The sequence below is a fragment of the Bombus pascuorum genome, chromosome 2 (assembly GCF_905332965.1).
Source record: "Bombus pascuorum chromosome 2, iyBomPasc1.1, whole genome shotgun sequence".
Classification (NCBI taxonomy): domain Eukaryota; kingdom Metazoa; phylum Arthropoda; class Insecta; order Hymenoptera; family Apidae; genus Bombus; species Bombus pascuorum.
In genome coordinates this window covers 11168247-11191519 of record NC_083489.1, presented here as the reverse complement: position 1 = coordinate 11191519, position 23273 = coordinate 11168247, and the positions used below count along the sequence as shown (strand labels likewise).

The 23273-nt window shown below is 40.7% G+C and overlaps 1 protein-coding gene across 4 annotated transcripts in view; it reads right to left on the bottom strand.

Moving 5' to 3' along the window:
* The window catches only part of LOC132916513 (discoidin domain-containing receptor 2), a 225951-nt gene extending 205081 nt beyond the window's left edge, over nt 1–20870 (bottom strand). The window contains exons 1-2 of one of the 4 annotated variants that reach the window (XM_060976591.1): nt 20251–20870; nt 19828–20113 (exon numbers count right to left, since the gene is read on the bottom strand). The gene's annotated coding sequence lies outside the window, so the exon portion shown is untranslated. Of the gene's footprint in view, nt 1–19827 lie in introns of all 4 variants that reach the window. The other 3 variants (XM_060976589.1, XM_060976588.1, XM_060976590.1) reach the window with 3 other exon arrangements.
* Nucleotides 20871–23273: the final 2403 nt, after the last annotated feature.

Sequence of the window (23273 nt, the reverse complement as noted above, 5' to 3'; positions counted from 1 at the left end):
TAATGGTTTCATAGACCGCCTCGATATTACCGAGAGATTCACAATTAATGTCCCAGTGAGAAATCTGTGGCACCACGAAATTTTTTAGGTTCAACCGCGCAACAGTGAGTTTGCTTACCACACCAGCATAAATCGTATGAGCCTTAACATTAATAATGCACTTTCCGCAATTGATATATTCTCTGAATCTTCTTCCATCATCAAAGAGTTATTATACGTTATTATAAAAGTTATATACTTCATTGTAGTTTTAGTTGTAATTGTAATCTTTATTCTATATGTATATACGTATATTCTCTTTGTTTATCAACTTTATATGCTCTAACGAGTTATTCCCGTTAGTTATAACAATAGGTAAACAATGAGCAATAAATAATAAGGTATTTACCGTGGCATATTAATAGAATTTGTTATAAGATCGTACAGACTCGAAAATTTTATCGAACGTTCTAAGGGAACGAGCACCACGGAAATGTCTCGATATTCTCTCGAAATTTTGGCAGAATCAGCGCGAGGAAACTGAACAATTTCCTTCACGATGAAGTTTCCCTTTCTTCGACAATAGGTTCCCATACCTTCCGGCATTATTATCCAAGCAGCAAGTTATTCCGCCAGGAGGAGCAATTAAATATTGTCGGACCGTATGCCATCGTATTTCACTTGAGACCGACGAACGTTTTCCGGCGAACGTATACGAAGCACCGCACCGTACCGAAGTGCCATAGTTCCTTGCATTTGTCAAGATTCCAAACATTCATTCGTCTTGTTGTTTACCGCGCTACCTCGTCGTCACGTCGGAAAGTAATATCGGCGAAATATGATTTCCGTGCAGCTCTCAAATTTCGCGAGCGCTCGCGCCTTCATTTTACACAGGAATTCCCTCCGTGAAGGCGTAAATATCAGCCTCGGAATCTCGCTACCTTATTAACGTACGCCTGATCAAGTTGGACATTCTTCGAGAACTACGACCTTTATTACTACTGAAAATCATGGCCAATTAGCCAGCTAACGCGTTCTTTTGATTTCACGACAAATCTCTTTGAAACGAAATTTTATACTTTCGCGTGTTTCCACCATCGATTTTTTACATCACACGAGCAATCTTCAGAGTTAGTAATTTTCGGAGTTTCAAAATCGCTGGGCAGGTCACGCGATATTTTGCTTCTACAAGACTAATTTACTAAGGAATTGATTGCTCCAAAATTGTAAAGACGCTATTACATAGCAAACTAACAGATACTTCTTCCGCAGAATTCCGCAAATTATTCTGCCATAATTTTTCGGCTACTCGTGTATAGTTGTCGTTGGTTACCGGATATCGTATATCGACAAATTCGTTGTCGATTTAACTTCGAGATGAACTGCACAATTTTAAAAAGAACCATTAAAGGAACGCGATTAAATGCGATAGATTCTACGATAATTAAAAAGATGAACATTACTTCATCACAGGCCACCAAAAAACGTTCGAATTTTCCACAAGACCTGATAAACGAATAAACAAATATGTATAATTCGACCGGCCAAATTCCGTCAACTGTCGTTAACTAAAAATTATGAGCACACGGAACATGATCGTCGGCGATCGTTTTTAACGAAGCTAACACCGGAGCGTAACTCGCAGCTAGCGATAACGAGCCGTCCAGACTCGTTCCGAAAATTCGAGCATCGTACATAATGCGATCGTCAGACTGTGAGGACCGATATTCACAGGTGACAATTACATCGGCGCCAACATTGTTCGGCCTCCGACATTCCGATGCATTCACACACGTATAGAAGCGCGAGCCACGGAAGCTACAGTCTGCGCGCGTCTACCGATCGCATAATGCTTCGACGACGCCGTGGGCGCTTTCGAGCTTTTCAGAATTAATCGACGGTATCATGCTGCCTTACGCCGCGTATACAACCTACTACAGCACACGTACAATTTGGTGGTGAACACACGGTTCAACGAGTCGTATCGACACAACGAACACCAGCCGGTTTCCGTTACGACCGGAAACTATCGTAACGCTCAACGATACGTATGCGTCTAGTACCTACGTATGTACGTGCGTATGCACACTCAATTATGCACGCGACGAGCCATGCACGTTGAAAATGATTCCCCGAAATCGCGTCGCGACCCGCTTCATCCGATCCCAACCTCGCGATTTCCCATCAAATAAACGATGTTATCTCACCGAGCAAACTTATTGTTAACCTATGACCGTTCCGAACGATCAGTGAATTTAAAAATTTTCGTCATAGGGCGCGCCGATGCGAGAACGTTGTCGCGCGTGTTCAGTTGCATCAAGTTCGAGGGATTCAAACGAGCTGCCACACAATCGGAAATTACCAACGAATTTTCCCGGTTATACTCCTTTTTCACCATTTTTATTTTATATTTCGAATCGCTCTCGTTTGTAATTGCAGTGAATTTGCGAGGCATGTTGTTCGCACGATATAATGATAATCGCCATATATTCGGTCCGAATGACGGTTAAATACGTTCTATGCAAGTTGTATAAGATCGACGTGCAACGAAGATCAACGACAGATCGACGAATAAGAATATCCCGGGAACATTTGTCGATACAAAAACGAACAGCGGTACGCAACAAGAAATAATACCTGGCGTTGTTTTTACCGAGCGTGTAATTCGTTTGAAAGAACGAATGCACGCGGCAATACCCAGAGCGACGCGAGACTCGAACTATCGGGGCATCTCCGATTCGTATCTGCCGATTGTAGGCGCGCCCGGTGTTCTGAACATGGCGAAAATAATCCCCGAGAGCGAACCGCGTGATTAAAACGAGTTCTCGCTTTGAAATTTCACACGCGTCAATGATAACATGCAGAGAATTGCACCGTTCGCTTTATTTCGAAACGGTAGTCGCTATTAGTCGGTCGCGCGGTCTGGGAATACATCCGCGAATCATCGCCGGAAATTCGTGCAAAGCGGAAATGGCTAGGTGAATATTTTATTTTCTTAAAGTGAATCTGAAAGTGATCCATTCGAGATTACACGACACCGTAGTTTAATCGAACGTCACAGATATTGGCACTGGCCAATTTCACCGAACAGTTCGTGATTCCAGCTTTCACCAAAAAGTATATAAATAATCCCAATGGAACGAGTAGAGATACGAATACGTTACGTTGTATGGATAATCGAAACGCTAACTTCGATGTATCTGTCCACTAGGAGATCATATTGTAATTAAAATGTTAAAAACGTGTCACCTGAATCTTGAAATATCGTTTGATTGCAAATGGCAAGAATTGCTCTCCTGCTAATTTGTCTTGTTAATAACTCCGATAAAGTTTTTACTAAATGGTCTTCTAAGAAAATGGTATGCCAGCCTGATTTCGATTCCAAGATCCTTGGATGGTATGGAACATGAAATGATGCTAAACTTTTATCTCCAATTGTACGTTTAAAATAAATGTGAATCTATAAGTAAACACATTCGCGGTATTGATATGTTTTACAGTGATATTACAATTACACGCATATTAGAAACGACGTATACTTACGCGAGATAAAAGGCTAAGCTCCGTTTCATTAATCTAAATCAAGTGGAAGTCAGCGCAAAGAGCACTGAACCAAACGATCAATCATTCGTCGCTTTCGACGCGAAGAATTACCACGTCGAAAATTTTCCACCGTACATTAGCCGTATTTTACTTCGAATGATAGCGACTCTCGTTAACAGGATCTCGGGTTCGAAGTAAAGAAAATGTAACGTGCATCGTTTAGTTGACTGTTAATGACGCATACGTTGGCCTGCTTGATACGTACACATTTTCCAGCAATCGAGTGTAATTAGTAGGTTCAACGACTTCGATGGGATGAACACAATTATCTTGTGAGCGGAAAGCAGAAACGATTATAATATCCCCGACGCTTCTTCGATTATAACGCCGCGAGCTTTTTACTGAAGCGTAGCAATTCTGGATAAATGAACCGATAATACAAAATTTTCGTTTCATAATTTTACACGCCGCGTAATATAATATTCTATGTCACGGCTAAATACGAGTTACAAAATTAATTGACTATTCTATGCGCACTCGAATATTATACCTTGAAATAGCCGGTTCACTGAAACCTACCACTCATTAGGATAATATTTCACACGCGAATATATACCCCCGCTTCATAAACGTAATAATTCAGCGGCATCATAAAATGGTAACGAGAAATTATCGTTCACCAGACAGAATCAATATTTCCCATGGTAGGTACTCTATATTCGCGATACAGAATATAATACGCGTATCGGGAAAAGAATATCCAAATCTTTCATCATTTACCTTTCAAACCGTCGCTTTATAAAATCCACATTTAATAAAAATTCAGCTGCAGGACGCGACGCGAAGATAAACGATAGCAATATCCTTTCGGTGTGTTTCGATCGTTTTCCTAAATACCTAATTTCACCAAGGTATCGAACTCGTTCGCCAGTCTCAGCTTCGGTATCCCACGGAATCTCGTTGGAATATTGAAAACACAGTAGCTCCGCACAATTTTAGCACCTCCCACGGCCAATTCAATATATCAAGCTTGTTTTCATCGCGACGTACACTGCATGAGCATACACGTGAGCGAGGTGAGGGACACGAATACACGCGTGAAAGTGAAATGGCACTAAGCAGCGATACGCCATGTATTTCGAGGCATTCCGTGCAACTATAAAGCGGCACCACGGTCACAGAGATAGCGGCGTAATATCGAACGTTCGAATCTAACTCATCCCCAGAGTCTCTGGAGTGTGCCGGAACAAGAAATATGGTCCAAGATAAATTCGCCGGAGCGAGACACTATAATGATAACAACTGCGGGGAAAGTGGAACGCTAGACGGCCAATGTTTCCCGTTGTCTCTCTTGGAAACGGTTGGACCAGGATAGAAAGCGAGGTTTCGAGAAATTCCTCCTGGTTCTGAATTTTAGCACCAGCATACATGCTAACAACACATGCACATCCGTTATACAATCGTTGCGTCCACTAAATGGCGACGTTATAATTATCGTTAAACAACGTGCTTGGCACGATCGCAACCTGTCAGGTAGTTGCAGCTGTCGCAACGACGTGACGATTTTGCACCTGCGATCGCGCGAGCCCACGCGTCCAGATTCTAATGAAGTATTAGCACGCTGCGTTTGAGAGCCGATCGTCATTCAAACATGTTTAATGGCGATGCTTTCGAAATTGAAATAGAGATATCAAAAGCGCTCGAATTTTATGATAGGCGGTGTGATTTCGAGTATTTGCCTTACCAATTTCTTTTATCTCGCTTTTGTTCTTTTTGCGAAAGCGGCTAAAAGCAAATTAGAACTTTCATGGTTTCTATACTGCAATGTGTGCTTCTGAACGTTTTATTTTATTTTTATAACGTGACACCGACAGGTTTTACACATACGCGTCAAACTTTTTTATAAATTTCGAGCTCTGCGCAGAGTCGACGATCAAAATCTCACGAATGCTTAAAGCCGGATTGCAGTGGAAGACGGTTCTGTATAAAATGGATAGCGACGGAATAGAACTCGAGTGCTGTTGAATATAAATTCACTTTCCCGCAACCACGATTTTTCTCGTGTTGAAATTCGTTACAGGTTAACGTGTGTGTGTGTGTGTGTGCACGAAGCAAATAATTTTAAACGAGCGAATCGCGGTATACGTTTCGCGCGTATGCTGACGTATCGGAAGTTGCGCCCGGAATTTCGTTATTGAAGTTTTATTGACATTAATTTATTGAAATTCTGTTGTTAAATTTTATTATCGGAACGTTAGGAATATTTGACTGCATTCGACGTCGCTCGTTATTATTGTTGTTACGATCGTTAATGGGGTTAAACTTTGGAAAATGTTTTATTCTCAATGGAAAGGTAAAATTGCGAGTTTTCATTCGTATAAAAAAAAAGAAAAAAAACGAGAGAGAGAGAGAGAGAGAGAGAAAGGGGAAGGGATGGGAATAGAAAGCTTAAAATGTGAATATGTATGGAAATGCAACGTCTGATAAATTACCGATTTTCAGAATGAAACGCGGGGAATATTCGCACATGCTTCCATCGAGCAGCAACGAAATGATAAATATTCGCGAGCCCGATAGTGAGTAACAATAGATGTTACAGGTCAAACGATATTTCATCCCGTTAGAGCTAAAACACCATGTTAGAAACCTTTCGAATGGATCGTTTGGCAAATGGTGTTCAAATATGCCTGCAATATTCATTGCTGTATGATTCGCAAATACGTTTGAAAGTATGTCATAATTTTCGATTGTAAAAATGTCAACTTAATTAAACTTTTGCCTTCAACTATATTATTAACTCTGTTCGTCATTTGCAAACTAAAACTATTAAATTCTAAGTCTTTCAAAATGATATACTCCAAAATTATACACGTCAAACGCTTTAACGAAATGAGCCATTTCAAAACTAATATACGAAGGAGTGAAATTTCCCTTGCAAATGCGAGAGAATTATTTTGCCTAAGAAGGGGAGGCTAAGAGAGAAATCATCGACAAATTATCCGAATATTAAGCGGGCCAATAACGCCCTCGTCGACCAGCTGGTAGCCGACCCAGTTACATCAGCGTGGAAAGCTAGCAAGTTCGTCGTTTTGTCGAAGGTTACAGGAGACTACGAACCATCGAACAATTTCATCTCCTTTTGGAGGATATACGGTTCGTTGGTGTGAGGTTTGAACGCGTTTTCAGTAGTATGGGATGGTGATTAGCGTGGCAGAAGATCCCCCGTTCGACGTGGCAAACATAGGAAAGAGGAGGGATAGCGGGAGCGAAAGCAGGATTCTGGATCGGTCGTGCTAAGTAGCATTTAATTGAACGTTCTATTCGAGTTCGTTAGTACAGCATCGCAGTTATAGCGTCGTAGAGCGGTCGCCGGCGAACTATTAGTAAGAGTTTAATTATAATTACCTAGCTAGTAATGTGATATCAAGGCGCTTATCGAGCCGCGGCGTAAACATTCGCAGGTAATCCGAGCGAAAAGCCACGTCATAAGACATCTCGACATAAACGGCCTGATAAAACGATCAATTTAAATCGAATAGCCGGCAGAGATGAGCGCGGATAAGCTGATTGCGAAAAAATGTCGAAACTCGTACGTACGTGACACGATTTCGACTCCTTTGGCGGAGGCTCGCGAGCAAAATAACGCACAACGTCTCGGAGGAGGCGCGGCTCGATCACGTACAGATAATCACGCTGATTACGAGGCAAGTTTCGTGGTAAATTTGCATTCATGCGGCGTTTTATCGGCAATCGAGGGACAGGTTCGCCGGGATGGGTAATCTTTCGATTAAGCTGTCGTTCGTGTGACTCTAATCCAAGCATCGACATTTTAATTGAACGTTTCGCTGATAAGCGTCCAGCCATTTAAAATACCGAAACACCCTCTGTCGTTGCAAAACGACGACAGGATCGACAGGAAATTAACGCAAGTTTAATCGATCGAATCGCAATTTTAATTTGAACGATCCTGTTCGCAGCGCGGTGGATGTAAAATTCGACGAAAGCATCGCGGGAACGACATTTTTTGTTTTTCTCGAAGGTCGTAAGAACGAGACAAGGAGTTGGATGAAGACGGAAAGAGAAGAAAAAAGAAGGAAGGGAAAACGAGAACAGATTTCAGGCATCGTACGAGAGCCTTTTAGAAAATCACGGGTCGGAAACGAATGCGAGCGCATGTGCGAGTGCTCCCAGGAGGAAAAGAAAAGAACAAAATGTGCAAAACGAGCCACCGAGTCACGAGGAATAATAAAGATCGGAGAAGGAAACGTAGAGGAGAGGATTGCAGCATGGAGGAAGAGGTCGAGGCTACGAACGCTGAAAGAAGGGGTTGGTCGTTTAAATCACGATTTTTCTAGGTATACCGTCATTGGCAGAACTTTCCGATATGCCAATCGATGTTTAACAAGGCCACTTCTGCGATCGACCGCGCTCTGCGTGACAATTAAGGCTTTATTGACAGCGTTACTGGGAGTACTTCACCCTTCCCGTCTTTTCCCTTTTCTCACCCTCTTCCAGCCCGTTCGATTTCTTCCCTTTTTATTATTTTTTCTTTTTTTTTTTCTCGTCCTTTAATTAACCCAACGTGCGTAGATTTCTTCAAAAGCAAAATTAGAGGATTACGAAGCTATCGATGCAGAAATAAGCTGCGTTCATCAGCGACAAAAGAAAAAGAGCAGAGAGAAACGAGTAAACGGATTACGAGGCTCCGCTGTTTCCCAAGACCAAGGTATTAACGTTTCCAACATACAATAATAAAAATCATCGTGTTCTCGGTACGTGACGAGGTCTGAAAAGTTCACTGGAAAGAAGAATGCCAGCAATCTACGGTTCGAGACATGTATGAAATTAAATGTTAAATAGACTACAGAAACGATTGTCGAATTCCATTTTCTTCCTTTTTTTATTTTTTCTCTTTATCGGCGGAAAATGAAACACATTTAAACGAACTCGTGAATTTCACGAGTGTATAGATACGTGCGTGAAGGACGGCAGGGGAAAAGAATATCGACAGGTAACGCGATGCAGGAAAATTTAGGAGCAGCTGTAATAAATTGCGGATCATTCGAGTGAAATAAATTTAATCACAGACGTTTCTATTACTACGCGAACCATAAAACAAGATATTACAGAACGGCAGGAATAAAAAAGATCTCCGCGGCATGTCAGAAAGCGCGATCGATCAATCCGAGATTTTATCGAACAGAGATTGATACCGAAAGAATTTTGTTCCCTAGACCCATCCACCTATCCATCTTTCTATTCCTTCCTGATAAAACAGATCGTGCATGAAAGGCGAAGATATTAATTCAACAACTATTTTCCCACCACTACGCAACTGGTGTCTGTGATTTACAGCGTTATGTCATCGGATACGCTGCCGTTGAACGCTCGGGATTTATTATAGGAAATTGACAAACGAATACAGTTACGTATACTTCGCAACGAAGCCTTGTAATACGCTAACTTTCGCGTTCGTGGAAATCTTTGTTAACAAGGAACAGTTCACTCGTTTTCAGAATTGAAGTCTCAATATTCAAACATTCGAATTCGTTCTAACTATCAGCCGATATCTCATTTAATAGCCATAAAAGTTCAACTTGACGATGTCGTTAAAATGAAAGCGTATGAAAATTAAACGATGACGCAGAATCATAAAACGAACGACGTTCGGTTATAACTTTGTTACTAATCAAGGAAATATATGCTAATAAACTGAAAACATAATGTAACAAAGAATTTGGAAAAAAATATGTTTGGATGATAAACAGTGAATTTTGAAATATCAAATTTATCCATAGAAAAGCGCAGCAATCGTGTCTCTTACTTTCTTTTTCCTTTTTTTTTTCTTTTTTTTTTGTGTGTGTGTATAAGAGGTAATACATCTTAATTTCCAGATGGATACATTATGTGAGCGCACAGGGTTGAAAAAATTGAATAAAGTAGCGGTTCTAAAAGGTTGGAGAAACATTAGAATATCAAAGAGAAAGGTCGGCGGATGGAGGGCCATGGATACAGGTTTAACTTTATTTTCTTATACGAAGCTCACCCTATTCTTTCGTTTTTGTGCCGTTAAAGGACGTTATGAGACGATAGTGAAATATTTGAAAGAAATATGAAACGATATATAAAATGATGAAACTAAATACAATGGTCTATCTAGTAAACCAGTATATCGACATATCGAAATTCTGAAATCGCCTTCCATTAATCTTCCTGGATTTAGTATACTTTTGAAAATACGATGCATCCATCTATAAATTGATATCGATCAAGCTGCACGATACAGGTTGACGATTGAAGTTGACAATTTTCCGTATTACTTCGATTCGATAGCCGGAGTTAACCGAATCGGCTAGAATTTTTGACGTTATATACTATATCAAATTGATTCGCTGTAATTTGAACAGGCAGGCCTGGCCAAGACAACCGTGAATTCGATTTTATCCCGGAACAGCTTTACGAAAATTTAATTTCATTTCATCGGGGCGATCCAATACACGTGGAATTTTCTCATCGGCGTAAATTTACTTCGTTGACCCGCGGCACAGGACCACTGTCCCACTTGCTTAACCATAACTCTCGCGAAGAAAACGCCAATACAAATTTTTTCGAGGCAGCTTTATCAAGAAAAATTGCTTATTGCGATGTGTAAATCTATGATCAAAGAAATACACGGTTCCGTCCCGATAACTTCCTATTTTCCGCTTCGAGTAAAACGTCAATTCAAGCTGATTGTAAAAAACAGTCGCTATATGAAAAATGAAGAAACATAAATCATCTTCCTGTTCTTTAATAGTATCGAGCGATATGGAAAAACATAGGATTAAACGAGATTAAAAATAGTTAAACTGCACGTTTCTTCTTTCATAAATCTTTTCTCCACAGTGGCGATGTATTTATCAGAAATAATTTCCAATCATCGTTAAGATATTATACATTCGAACACGTAGTCAATTAGCATAATATCATCCGATATCTGGCTCAAAAGCAGAGATGACGAAAGCATAATGATACATAGGACAATCCAATCACCGATTTCTCCATTATTGAGAAACTCTGAAAACCAGGTGCCACAAAGCGACAATCGAACCTCTTTCAGGGCAGTTTGATTTGTTTGTAGAACCGAACCGTTCAGCTTAATTTAACGACGAGTACGTGGCCGTACGTGGTCCGTTAAAACCCTCGACGGTATCTCGTGATTTTCTCGAAAACGGGACACACGAAAATTTACCTTCGGTAAGCTCTCTATTTCCGCTTTCCGGTCGACCGCAGTGAAGAAGCGTGAATGAACTTCAAACACTGTGACCGTAGCCATGATTTACATGACGATATAAGGTATCGAAACATGCTGAAAGTTCCCTAAATCCGTCAGCTTGGAAAATCAAGAACATTTCAAAATAAATTGAAATATTTCTGCGCACAAATTATATAGATATTCTACTGAATATATACATGTACATTCTGAATCATTTTGAATGTCAATGACATAACCTCGAGTTTTAGAAATTTTCGAATTAGCTTGAACGATAATGACATGGGCTTTATGAACTTTGACTATGAATGATCAGTGACACGACCCTAAGGACCTTTATTGACCTTTAGTGACAATGACATAACCTCTGTAACCTCCGATGACCTTCAAATGACTTTCAAATGCCTGAGATTCGAACTACAATGGTGCGAATTTCATGATTATCCGTCAGCTGCACATGGCTATGAATACGAATCGCTTGACCTACATGACACATTGCTCTTGAATTGATATTAAATAGCGGAAGTCCTACGATACAGATTAGCTATTAATTTACTTGCTTCTTTTATTGAGTGCCCACTTTAAGAAAATTTATTTCCAGACATTGCAACCTAACGACATTTTTTATTAATTTCCTTCGGTCAGTTATCTAAATGTGCATCCAGGACAAACGCCATCGAGTCATGTAAATTACCGTAACTTAATACAACAGTAATTATTTCAAGTAGAAATACTGCTTTTTAGGATGTCTTACTGTCTTCTAGAATTAAAGCGTGAAACCTCTCCGAATGACCGACTAAACTGTTGTAAGGAAAAAGAAAAATTTTCGCTTCTCCGAACACAATAAATTAGAGAAGAACTCGCGCTGTCCTAGATCCTCGTAAAATACTTAATAAATGAAATCTACGGAAGCTCGCGTACGAATCCTAATTGAATTAAAATGTCAGTCACCCGCGATGTAACCCCGACTTTATCACCTCCATTTATCCGATGAAATGTTATATCATTTAACGCCCTGATATTATCATTAACAACACGTGTACACGAATAAAATGACACGTATACTATCCAGTCGTTGGATAGTACATTGTGTTTGAAAGATCGCGTCAAATCGCGGTCGAGTTTCGTCCGATCGAAAACACATTGAGCTACATGTACTTAACGGTACTATGTCACAAATTCATTTTTCCAACAGTGCTGAAATTTCCTACTGGTTTTCACGCAACATAGTATCAATATCAACGCGCACTCCGAGATAATGTGGTTCGAGCGAGCTCTCTATATTTTTCAGCCGCAGTCAACCGTGAAAGAGAAGAGGAATCTCGGCAAAACGTTTTCACGTTATCATTTGTAGCGGCGGTACCGGTGCCTGTCCCGTAATATCAGTCGCGTAAAATATTTGCCTGTCCCCGGTTTGGGTCGGGAAAAAAGACAAGATTAAAAGGGAAAAAGCGAGAGAGAGAGTAAGAGGTAGATAATGGAGAAAAGGGATGGATGGGGTAGTTGAACGAAGAAAATACAACGCGGCATAGTTGCAAAGACACGAAAATATCTAGCCTACATATGAACCACAAACGCTGTAACCTGCTCCACTTTCCACGCTGATACGGCATGTCCGTCGTGAAAAAATAAAACACAGCGAGGGGTAACTCTGCGACGGCCGAAAACTCTCAGTACAGCCCACGGCACGTTTTTTAGTCTCATTTTCACCTCGTCTAGCAAATTGAGCACGACTCGCCGTTTATATCGCGCTTAATATTGGCCCAACGCGGTGACGTTAAAACGCGATAAAGCTCCGAAACGTGGCTCAGGCCGCGTAGGTAATTTTTGCACTACGCATTGTATCGTTGTAACTAAAATGAAAAAGGGGAAACGGGTACACTTCGCGCGGTAATTACATTCTGTCCGTGTTCACGGCCTTTGTCGAGCATCGCACTTTGAACAGCCACCGACTTGGTAGCTGTAAAACCATTTACGTCGCGCGAAATCCTTTGTGCCATATTTTGACTGCTCTTGTAAATGTCCCAGTTACATGAATAATTGGTTTGTTAAGACATTTTAATAAATGAAGTATACTAAATACACGAAGTGAAGGAAATGAAATTCTTCTACTAATGAAATAATCTTTTTATACCTTGACGTTCAATAAATTTATATAAATACATTCTACCAAATTTAATTATCTCACTCGACGTTTAAATTATTCATTCTAGAGGTGAAATGAAGCCGAAGGCGAGCAATTACGTGGCTCAATTTCAACAGGTATTAGATATCAAAATCCTGGGAGGAGGCTGTCTTTACGACTTTGGTAGGCAACCGGAACAGGGAAAACGCAAAGACGAACGAAAGACAAAGGGGATAGCTGTTTATCCAAGGGGTGATCGTGATCGCACGTGAGGGATCACCGCAACCGCGTCACGGCCGCAATTTCCAAGTTGCCGTGTCTGAACTCGATCCCTTATTTAAGAGAACTCCACACGTCTTGTCCCACGGGAGTCTCGTAGAAGCATCAATTTCTGAAACAGGTGCGACGTGCCGAAGCGTTAACACAGGCGTATCGAACTTTCGCGGAAAAGTTATCCTTTCGATCTCCAAGGAACATCCTTAACAGGAACGTCGGAATCTCGACTATCTGGCTCAATTTTTTTCACCCACATATACCTAATTATCATTAGTTTCTTGTTCCTGCTTGGTGAATCTGGCACGGAATCCGACAGCTCTCATTAATTGAATTCCAATAATTGCATTCTGCACGTGGTGTAATTGCGTTCCTGATACGCAGATCGCACCGATGGCGCAGTAATGCAGAGCTTCGCGTCGATTTCAACCGTGCCACCTTCCATCTCGTTCCGTGTAAAAACTAAATTGTCCAGGTATGTCGGATATGTTGAAATTCCACGGGCCAATGTCCCACGGAGCTCGTTTACAAGCTGGCAAAGGATCTCCTAAAGATGCTCTTAATTTCAACGTTAGTTTCTTCTCTCTTCTATCTTCACAGGCTTCTGTTTCGAGCTTCCAAACGAAGGAAGCAACGAAGGTATCGGCGTTGTTTCTGGGTGGTTATAATTTTCCAGATTCCAAGTTGAATTCCGAATGGTCGACGACGCTATTACAGAAATACTTGAAGGATACGACTAAAAGATGCGAGTCCTTATTCGAAAGTGAAACACAGGAACTGTTGCTACATCGTCGTCCTATCCTGTGTTGTTCTCTACGCAAATTTTCAATAACGTCTGCCAGAATATTGGATAGGTATTGGCGTGAAACGCGTGCAACTGGAGAAAACATATGTAGTTTTGCGTTCAAGTTCTTTTTTTAGGTACAAACCAAAGACGAACGTTGAATTCTAAATGCTTTACCGCCTTTGAAAGACGACTCGATGTGTTCGATGATTTATAAATCAGGGAGAACGTCTATCTCCGATGGAAAGTGGGATGTCATCGGTAAAAGGGAATCGTTCTATTTGCGTCGTAGAATACAAAAGAGACCTAATGTATTATCGTACGAAGTATCCGAACTCTTTTCCCTGCTATCAGCAATTCCCCTTGTAACGAGAATCGATCCCGGACAACGAGCTGAGCATCATGGAGTTAACGCACAGGCTTCGAGCGTTCCCAATTTCTATCGATCCTGAGGCGACTATCGCATTCGCCTCAAATCTTTGATACACGCGCGAGAACCAAGCGCATGATTACCAGATATCTTCCAATTTTCTACGAAGTGTCTGTAAAAAGTTTACGAAGCAGGAACGAAGGAATACCTCTTCCTAAACGATGAACTTTTATTTGATCGTGTTTCCTTTCACAGTGACGCCGAGTGATCCCTGCGGAGACTCCTTGGAGACATTTCTGCATAACGACCGAACACATATCCATCCACAAAGACGCCTACCTCGCACAGAGAATTCCTGATGCGTCTTCGAAATTACGCTTTTATCCGCTGCTTTATACTTTCTGCTCCGTTCTCTGTCGTATGTGTTTCACGCGCAAATGCAAGAAGTCTGCTGCTGGTATCGCCGCCTTTGAGAACGCTTCTTTCCACTCCCCGCCCGGTATTTCGGTCAAGTGTTGCCATTATGCTTCAAAACATTTTCGCGTTAAACATCGTCTTTTTCCGAGCTTGTTCCAACGGCGGAGGACGGGTGCAGTGACTTCGACGACCGAGGGTGCTGCTGCGTTCTTCGTCGTTCGTCCGCGAAACCCTCTCGAAAACGTACCTAAGCGTACGTCAATACGAACGGCTGCGTGCAACGAGTAAATGGAAATTTTAAGTGCTGCCGCCGACTGAAACGTACGCTGCTTGTCACTGCATCCTGTGCGACCGTCCATAAATGCACCGCCGTCTTCCTCTACACCAGGGGACCTCGTGTATGTGTTAATGGCAGCAACCGCGAGCAGTCTTTCCACCCTGTACACCAGGTAACTAAACGCTATCGAATCTCGTCGTGAACTTGCGCTATTACCATGTGAGGAACGACACTGTCGGAGTTTAGTTCGCGAACGACAAAGTGGTCTCGGCAGTCGAGCCTGTCTGGGTGGCTAAATATTATTGTCAGCTCGTGAATGGTAGTTCAATTACGTCGAATCGATGACTCGCGTATTTTAACAGCCGCCGTTGTATAATATTGAAAATTTGTACGTGTAGAGCAAAGAAGGTAGGGGAATGTGAAACGACTGCCATTGTCGCGATACAATCGCGACAAGATACAAGATAGGGGACGATGCAATGAAAATCGTCTCATTTCGCGTGAAACCAATTACGTGAGAAAATGGTACGTTCTGTGTTCGTTTGCATTTTCGTGGCGTTCGTGGAACGAAACGGGTGAGGATACCGCGTAGCGAAAACCCCAAAAACGAAAACGAGAACGTCCCTCGTCGCAATCCCTTTATGCAAATTTCACTACCAGCCATCTGACGCCCTCTCGCGCGCCGAGACAAATTTTCGCGACATTGCTACTTTATGGACCCTTAAATACACAATGAACACGAAATCGTTCGACGCTTTACTGCGTCGCTCGACGGATGCTTAGTTTTAATAAGGCCTGGGAAAGAATTAAAGGAAAAACACGTACCGATCTGCCGATTAAGAGCAGCTCTTGTTACAAATAAATGTAACTTAACGAAACGAAACACATTGAATTACGTAATAATATATCTACGACGAATTTAGATTTTATCAGCCATTGATACCAATTAGCTGTCAAAGTGAATTATAATTGCGACTAATTGTTTAGCAGCAGTAAAAGTTACAATCGTTTATCATTTGACTCGTCTTGCATCGAAGGAACAAGGCGGCATAGTAAATTTCAATCGGGGAAAAAATGTAATTGGACGATCAGTCCGAAATTCATTTCGAGATTCCTATGTTTCGCGCTATAACCTTCGATCCAATTATCTTTAGCGATATCAAAGTTACGAATCTTCAAAGTATAACTTTTAAATTGCTGGATACATTCGAATTAGGAAAAGAAGTAGTCTTGTAAAAGAAATATCAAAGTTTCTTCCTATAAAAAGATTACACGAATATAATGCTATTCGAGATCCTCATACCTTCCGTAAACTAACTAGAAAGCAGAGTTAGAGAATGCTTCGTAATGCTTATCATAATTTGAAATATATAGAAGATTAACGGAATAATAATTAGGAGTGTCTTTTTTACATTTAAGATCGTCTAATCTTTTATCAAAATAATTGCCGCTAATTAAGAAAGACATTAGCTTTTTGTGAAAATTTAACGTTGTAAAACTCGTTAACATTCGTCGCCTAGCTAAAACATATCTTTCACGAAATATCTCTTTTTATAGGAATTATATCTATTCGTCTAGAATCTATCAAAAATATCTTCAGAAAGTTTCCTACTATATTTTATTAATATTTGCAAATTATCGCAAGTGTTAGAAAAATTATAACTTTATTAAATAATAAATAAACATGGAAGTAGCTGCTTTTATTACGCAAAACTGAGCAAAAAAGATATAAAGTAAGACCCCATCCATGTACACGGTCGGGCTGTATACTCGTTGCTCAAAAGCGTTCGAGAGTGTGGAAAATGCAATGTAACATTTTTATCTGGAATTTTTCAATCTTGCGACTCGCCTGCCGCCTAGGTACAACTCACGATAGCAGAAAATGAATGTCGCAGCGCGTAAGTGTATTTCTGTGTAGTAAGGACGATGGTGTAAGTCACTCGACCTCACGTGACTCCATGGACTTGCACGTCACTGGAGAACTCTAACCCCCGCTATCTGGAATCTTTCAATTTCTCATACTTTCGCTATTACGAATGCCAGGGAGCTCTGCATTTATGCGCGTATCCTTACGTGTACGCAGATTATCGATAAAAAGACTAGAGAGGAAAAAGTTCGACGTTTCCTATACTATATTCCTATACAACATTCCTACAGGTACTGTTCCATAGAAAGCATCTCGATTCCTACATTTCCTCAATTCCTTCATTCGCATACGCATATGGTAAAAAGAATTTCTCTTATGGAATGTACAAATCCATGAAATGGATGAAACGTACGTAACTAGTTCTCTCGAAACAGGACAAAATGACTGTTTATCATATTACACGAATTTTCATTCACCAAAATAGCCAAAACCTTGCCAATGTCATTTAGCAATTAAACTTGTGCAGATTGCGATAAAACGCGTAATTTAATTGATAAACCATGATGCTGATTAAATCGCGTAGAACGGAATTAAACAATGCGTTGATATCGTCCGTGAAATCAAACAGAATGATTTTACAGATTGCAAAATGTCAACATATTACAGATGTCAACGGCATTTCAATAAATACGATTTCAATAAAACCCTAGTGGGGAAGAAATGTCGTGATAAGAGACGGATCGACAAGAACTCCGTACACGGTTCTTATTTGTTTAAAGGAACCAGAAAATGTTGAACCAGATCGGTTCGTGTTCGAGCAGCGAGTGAAACATTCGACTAGCCCTAATCACCGGATTACGTGCCACGAGGTCGCGAGTCATGAAACGCGATAAGAACGTTGTTACGAAGTGTTTTCGCGACCTTAGCGTGATTGTCCGATCGACGAGAAGCTGCTGACGATTCTGCGTGCTCGTGGAAATGAATACCGAGAATGCGCGTGACCGAGCAACAAAGCGAAACCGAACAAGAGCGACAACTTGGAAGACGGAGGAAAAAGGCGGAGGAACAAAAAGTTGAGAAATTCCATTGATTTCCATATACGAGAGTATTAGGCTGAAAGGGAAAGAAGGAATTCAACAAACAAGCAGAAGGCAGACGTATAACGACGGGGAATCTAAATGAAGGGAAGTAAAACAGGATTGGCGGGATTCAAACTTTACCAGAACGAAACGAGTTTACATGAAAATTAAGAGACGAGAGTGAAATTTAATTCGATGGAACGACCTCTGCTCGAAATGTTTTGCGTATTCTCGATTAACGGCAGCGCCGATGAAAACGATGAATAAGGAGGTAATAAAAGAACGAAAAATGTCCTCTTGGCCAGTGCACTCGGGTGGAGGCCAGCTATTTTTAATTCCCTTTAGCAGCTCCGTTGTAAACCTCCTAATGGCGGGCATTAACCAATTAGCGCCCACCACCCCGTCCTCGTGTTTTCCTTTTTTTTTTCTTTTTTCTTTCTTTTCTCTAATCACGGTTCTAGATACTGGAACAGCAGTTCCAAACGGGCCCGTGATGAAAGATGCAATACCACCGCTGGTGTCCGCCTATTTTCAGCACCATGTGCCAACAGGCTCCGCTGCTAGCCGCGGTTTGGCAAAGCTTTGAACTCGCCAAAGCGAATATTATTTCTGCGGCGAAGCAACTCTTTGCAACGGGACACGCTCGGAAGAGGGCACGACACGCTTAACGAAACGAGACTCGTGTTATGAATTTTCAAGTAAAATGAAAAATTCGTGGACGGCCAAGCGCGTCGCAGTCCTCTTATGTTTAACATTATTTACTATTCCGTTGGAGAAGCGCTTGGAAATCGAAACTAGCAAAATTAATGAATCCTCTAGCGAGCAGATGTTCCATATGTTTTTTGCTATTTTACACGAGATAATGTTGGTCCTGAGTTTCATTAAGAAAGTTAACCGAATGTACCGCTCAAAACTAGCATATTAAAAGAAAGTAAATTATAGGATAATTTTTTTATATCCATTATCAATCTTTAAAACCTAAATTATAATATTGTTTTAAAATGTAATACGTTGTTAATTAATATTTGTATCTGTATATTTATGAGACCGATGGAAAATAATTTTTATCGCATATTTTATAAGGCACGGTAACTATAACTGATTACAAAATACAAACGTATCAGCACGAGGAAAATTTGAATATTAGCGGGAATGAATTATAATCCCGGTATGTATTTTATGGTATCGAAGGAACGTTTTCCAATATTGGTAACGGCGAAAATTATTTATGCGCGCAATGTCGACATAGATATTAGAAGCCTGGAAAATATTGCGACGAGAACGAACGTCTCTTCTATATTCAATTCGAATCAACAATTTTTGAACAGGAAGATATTGCGAGCGAAATTGAAATCCAATTTTCGTGTTCTCTGAAATACCGTATCCGCGACATAAATCCGACGGTTATATCGTATTTCGATTAAAAACTATCTTCGAGAGCGGATACAACCTAAAAAAATACGAACAAATTTACAAAAACGCTCGAGCATGCCAATATTTTGCTTTTTAATTTCGCTTTGAAACGCGTTCATAAATTTTTCACCGTGCGATATATCGCAAAATATCGAAGTAATATAAGCTTATCAAAATGGCGTCTCATTTCGCGAAATACGTAGTATGTACTTTCCGTATCGTGAAGTTCTAAGCAAACAAGTAAGGTGATAACACGAATAGTTCATTGTAAAATTCTATTTAAACCAACACATTAATTTTTATAAAATCGTTATTATACTGAGAGAGAACTGTTAGATAAATACCGCGATCGTTCGAAATGGTATCGAAACTTAGGTTGTGCAAGCATGACACCTATTCATAAATCAGTGCGACAAACTGTCATAAATAAATATAACGCATTACTTACCAGAAAAACGTGTGAGATCAGTCCCGCTGTAGTTCGAAGTAGTCGTACACAACTCCAGAAAAGATAGGCACACACACGAGACCACCGAATGGATGAAACCGTGGGATAGATGATGGAATGGAGGCGACCGATGTCCCAAACAAAAGTTACGTTAGGCTAGGTCACGTCAACGCCAGATTACGCCGAAGACGATCTATCTCCCGCACTCCCCGTACTCCCGTGAGTACGAACTGCACGACGACGACAAACACGCGCGCACCGACTATTCACTGTGTCCTCGCGCCGACTGGGAACAGTACCGAACATTCAATGGCGTCCGATATCCTTTTAAAGGATCGTCGTACTCGAGCGGCCGGAAAAGAAAACAACTGGCGATCGAAAGCACGAGCCCGAATAATCATCTGACAAAAGTCGAATCGCTACCCGATTTCAAGATGGAGCGCACGGTGAGTATGTTGACAGTTTATGTCGTTAAAGTTGCTGACACCTCATATATGACTGCACTCAATCGTCCGTCCAATTTAAAATGATATTGCCAATTACATTTGTTAAACTACTTTAAATTTTCCGTTCTAAACCACGCTACACGTAAAATCAGAGAACATACCAGTACAACGTACGATCAAAATTCACAAACGGTCGGCATAAAAATTTCAAACGATACACTAACGACGTAAAACAATAGTGCCAATATACAAAATTCAAATGTTATTACGTTACACATTTACGAGTTATCTTACTCTCTTACCGACTGTCAAAGGTAAACAAGAAACACAAAAACCGTTAAAATACGTATCGCCTGATGTATAGGATTTCGTATTGTTTTCACCTTGAAAGTTCGGTTATTTAATAATTCTTCGTAATTGACTGTCCCAGTCGAGCGCGAATCGAAACGAGAAGAAAAGAACGTAGAGGACAACGTGGTACGACTCGCGTGGCAACCGCTCCCGTAAGTACGCACACACGCATACACCGAAAGGAGAAGGTGCCGAGAGAGGGCGACACAGCACCCTCGCCGATGCGCGGTTCGAGTGCGACTGAGCGAGTCGAGGCAAGCTCGTCGAGCCGAAAGCCACAAGCCGCGTCAGCCGACCGGCGGCGACGGACCAATCAGGGTTGTCCTCTGCGCAACTACCCGACACCCAAGAATTGACCACATGCTCGCCCATTCACCCTTTCTTTCGTCTTATCTGATATATTTCCCCCCTTCCCTATCTTTTTTAATAACATATCAAAATCAGCACGGCATCTTTTTGTCCACCGGCCCCATTTATCAGAGAATGGATTCACAAGATGGATGCATTCATATTGTTTCTGATACACGACGTTTCTCTAATATGTTTCTGTCGTGATTTGTGATTTATTGTAAAAATACGTGAGCGTCCTAAGATTTCAATAAGGAAACAAAAATAAGACAAATACTGCTATAAATAATGCTACATAAATATTGCTAGCAAAAATATTTCAATCTTTCAAATTGGAATTTATTATATTCTGCCAACTTAGTAGTATGATAATTAAATTATGAAATTAAGATGCAATCTCTTTAAAATAATATTTATACACACATGTTTCGAAAGTAAATTGTACTTCCTGCAAACGTATTTTAAATTCCGAGATTTCTCTTTACAAACTGCTTGACTCAACTAATTACGTAAATTACATTATCCGATAGCAAGCGTACACTATCCTTTTATCTTCGACGTACACTGAAACACTTGTTTTCTTTGACCATAGTCAAAAAAGACGACGTATCGAGTTAATTGCCACAATTTAACATCCTCTGCGTCTATAGTCTAACCACGTGGCTTCTTTTACGTTCCTTTCTCGCTTTGTATTTACTGTTAGCAAACGTGCCGGCATGACCGGCAGACATTGATGGATTCCTATAATTTTGTTTTGCTCGCGATTGGAATCATGAGTTTTTTCTCAACCTTGCTATGCTCCTCGATGCCTGAACATCGCATAGAACTATACATGCTCATAGTGTTCTTTGAGTCCGTTGAGAGAGAAGGAGAAATCGCACCGAGATCGTAGTTCAAACGAACGATTCGCTGGAGGATTAAAATTAATGGTTGTCTGACTGTTAGTTTTCGAGCACGTATTATCATCCTTTGAAAGGATACGCGGGCCAAGAGTGATTAAACACGCGGAGAAGAGCAGAGAGAATAGCACGGAGACACGCTATTCTCATTTCACGTGACAATTGCAATTGTCATGACAGGATCGTTTGCGTTTGCACGTTACATACCTCGGTTTTATTGGGCTGATCGTTATTAGAACATCGTCGTTTCGATTTCGCGTTTTGCAATCAACAAAATTCAATTACCATCTTTTCTGTTTCTTTGTAAACGTTTTCTGGTACCATGACCAGCGGCCATGCGTTTCAATCTTTCTCTCATTTTGTTCTCTATTTCTTTTTGCTGCTCACGTCGAGCGGCCAATAATCCATTTGGCGAACATTGTAGTATATCTTTCCTAACACACGATCGGTTTGATGTCTTAAAACGCGGCGTGACGCGTTGTTTATCGCTTTCCGTTCAGCTTTTTCACGACGTAGGTTACGCGAAATGGTTTGCATCCGGTGGTAAATCTAATCCCATCGTTCTTATCTACACGTCGCTTAAAAGTAGAAAAGCTGAGCAACTGGAAATCGCGGCGGCGAAATCTCGAGGGATCTGCTTGTTGAGGAAATCCTCTTGTTGAGTCGCACAACACGTGTGCGTGCAAATTCTACGATATTCTGTTTTAATAATGTAATCCGGAAACGCGCGATACGACGTGATTGAATGTTCTCTGCGTGGGTCGTTGTTGATCCATGACATAGTCGAACGGTCGATATTCTTAGAAGTGTGATTGATAATAGCGCGAACGATTCTCGATTACATGTTGCTTGAATCTTAAATTAGAGATAATACCTGTTACATAATATATTCCCGAGTATTTTTCCATTATGTAACGTTTGCCGTTTTCCTCAATTCCACCCCGATCTGATCCTATTATTACAAAGAGAAATCTATTTAATCCTACTTAGTTGATTGGCTGGCAACATAGAACGTCGAAACGAAATATAATTAAAGGGTTCAGGTTGAATAGTTTTCTACTTCATACGTTTCTATACCCATTTTGAAATCGTCCGTAATATGTACTGTAAAGCAGCTCTGGAAATATCTTCAGTTCCAGCAAGAATGTATTTTATGTCGATAACATCTAACTCCATTTATTTTTTGCGTATGTGTAATGCTATTATCCAGGTTTTTGCTTTTCACGCGCGAGAACACCACAGGCGAATTACTTTTGCGTGCTTCTTAAATAAGATCCGATATTACACAATAATTACATCGACGTGTTCACTGATTGAACGGCTGTTCGTGTCCGTCAAAAGTCCACGTATCAGTTTTGTTGGGTTAAAAAACAAACTGAAGTAAATGGGTCACGTACACGTG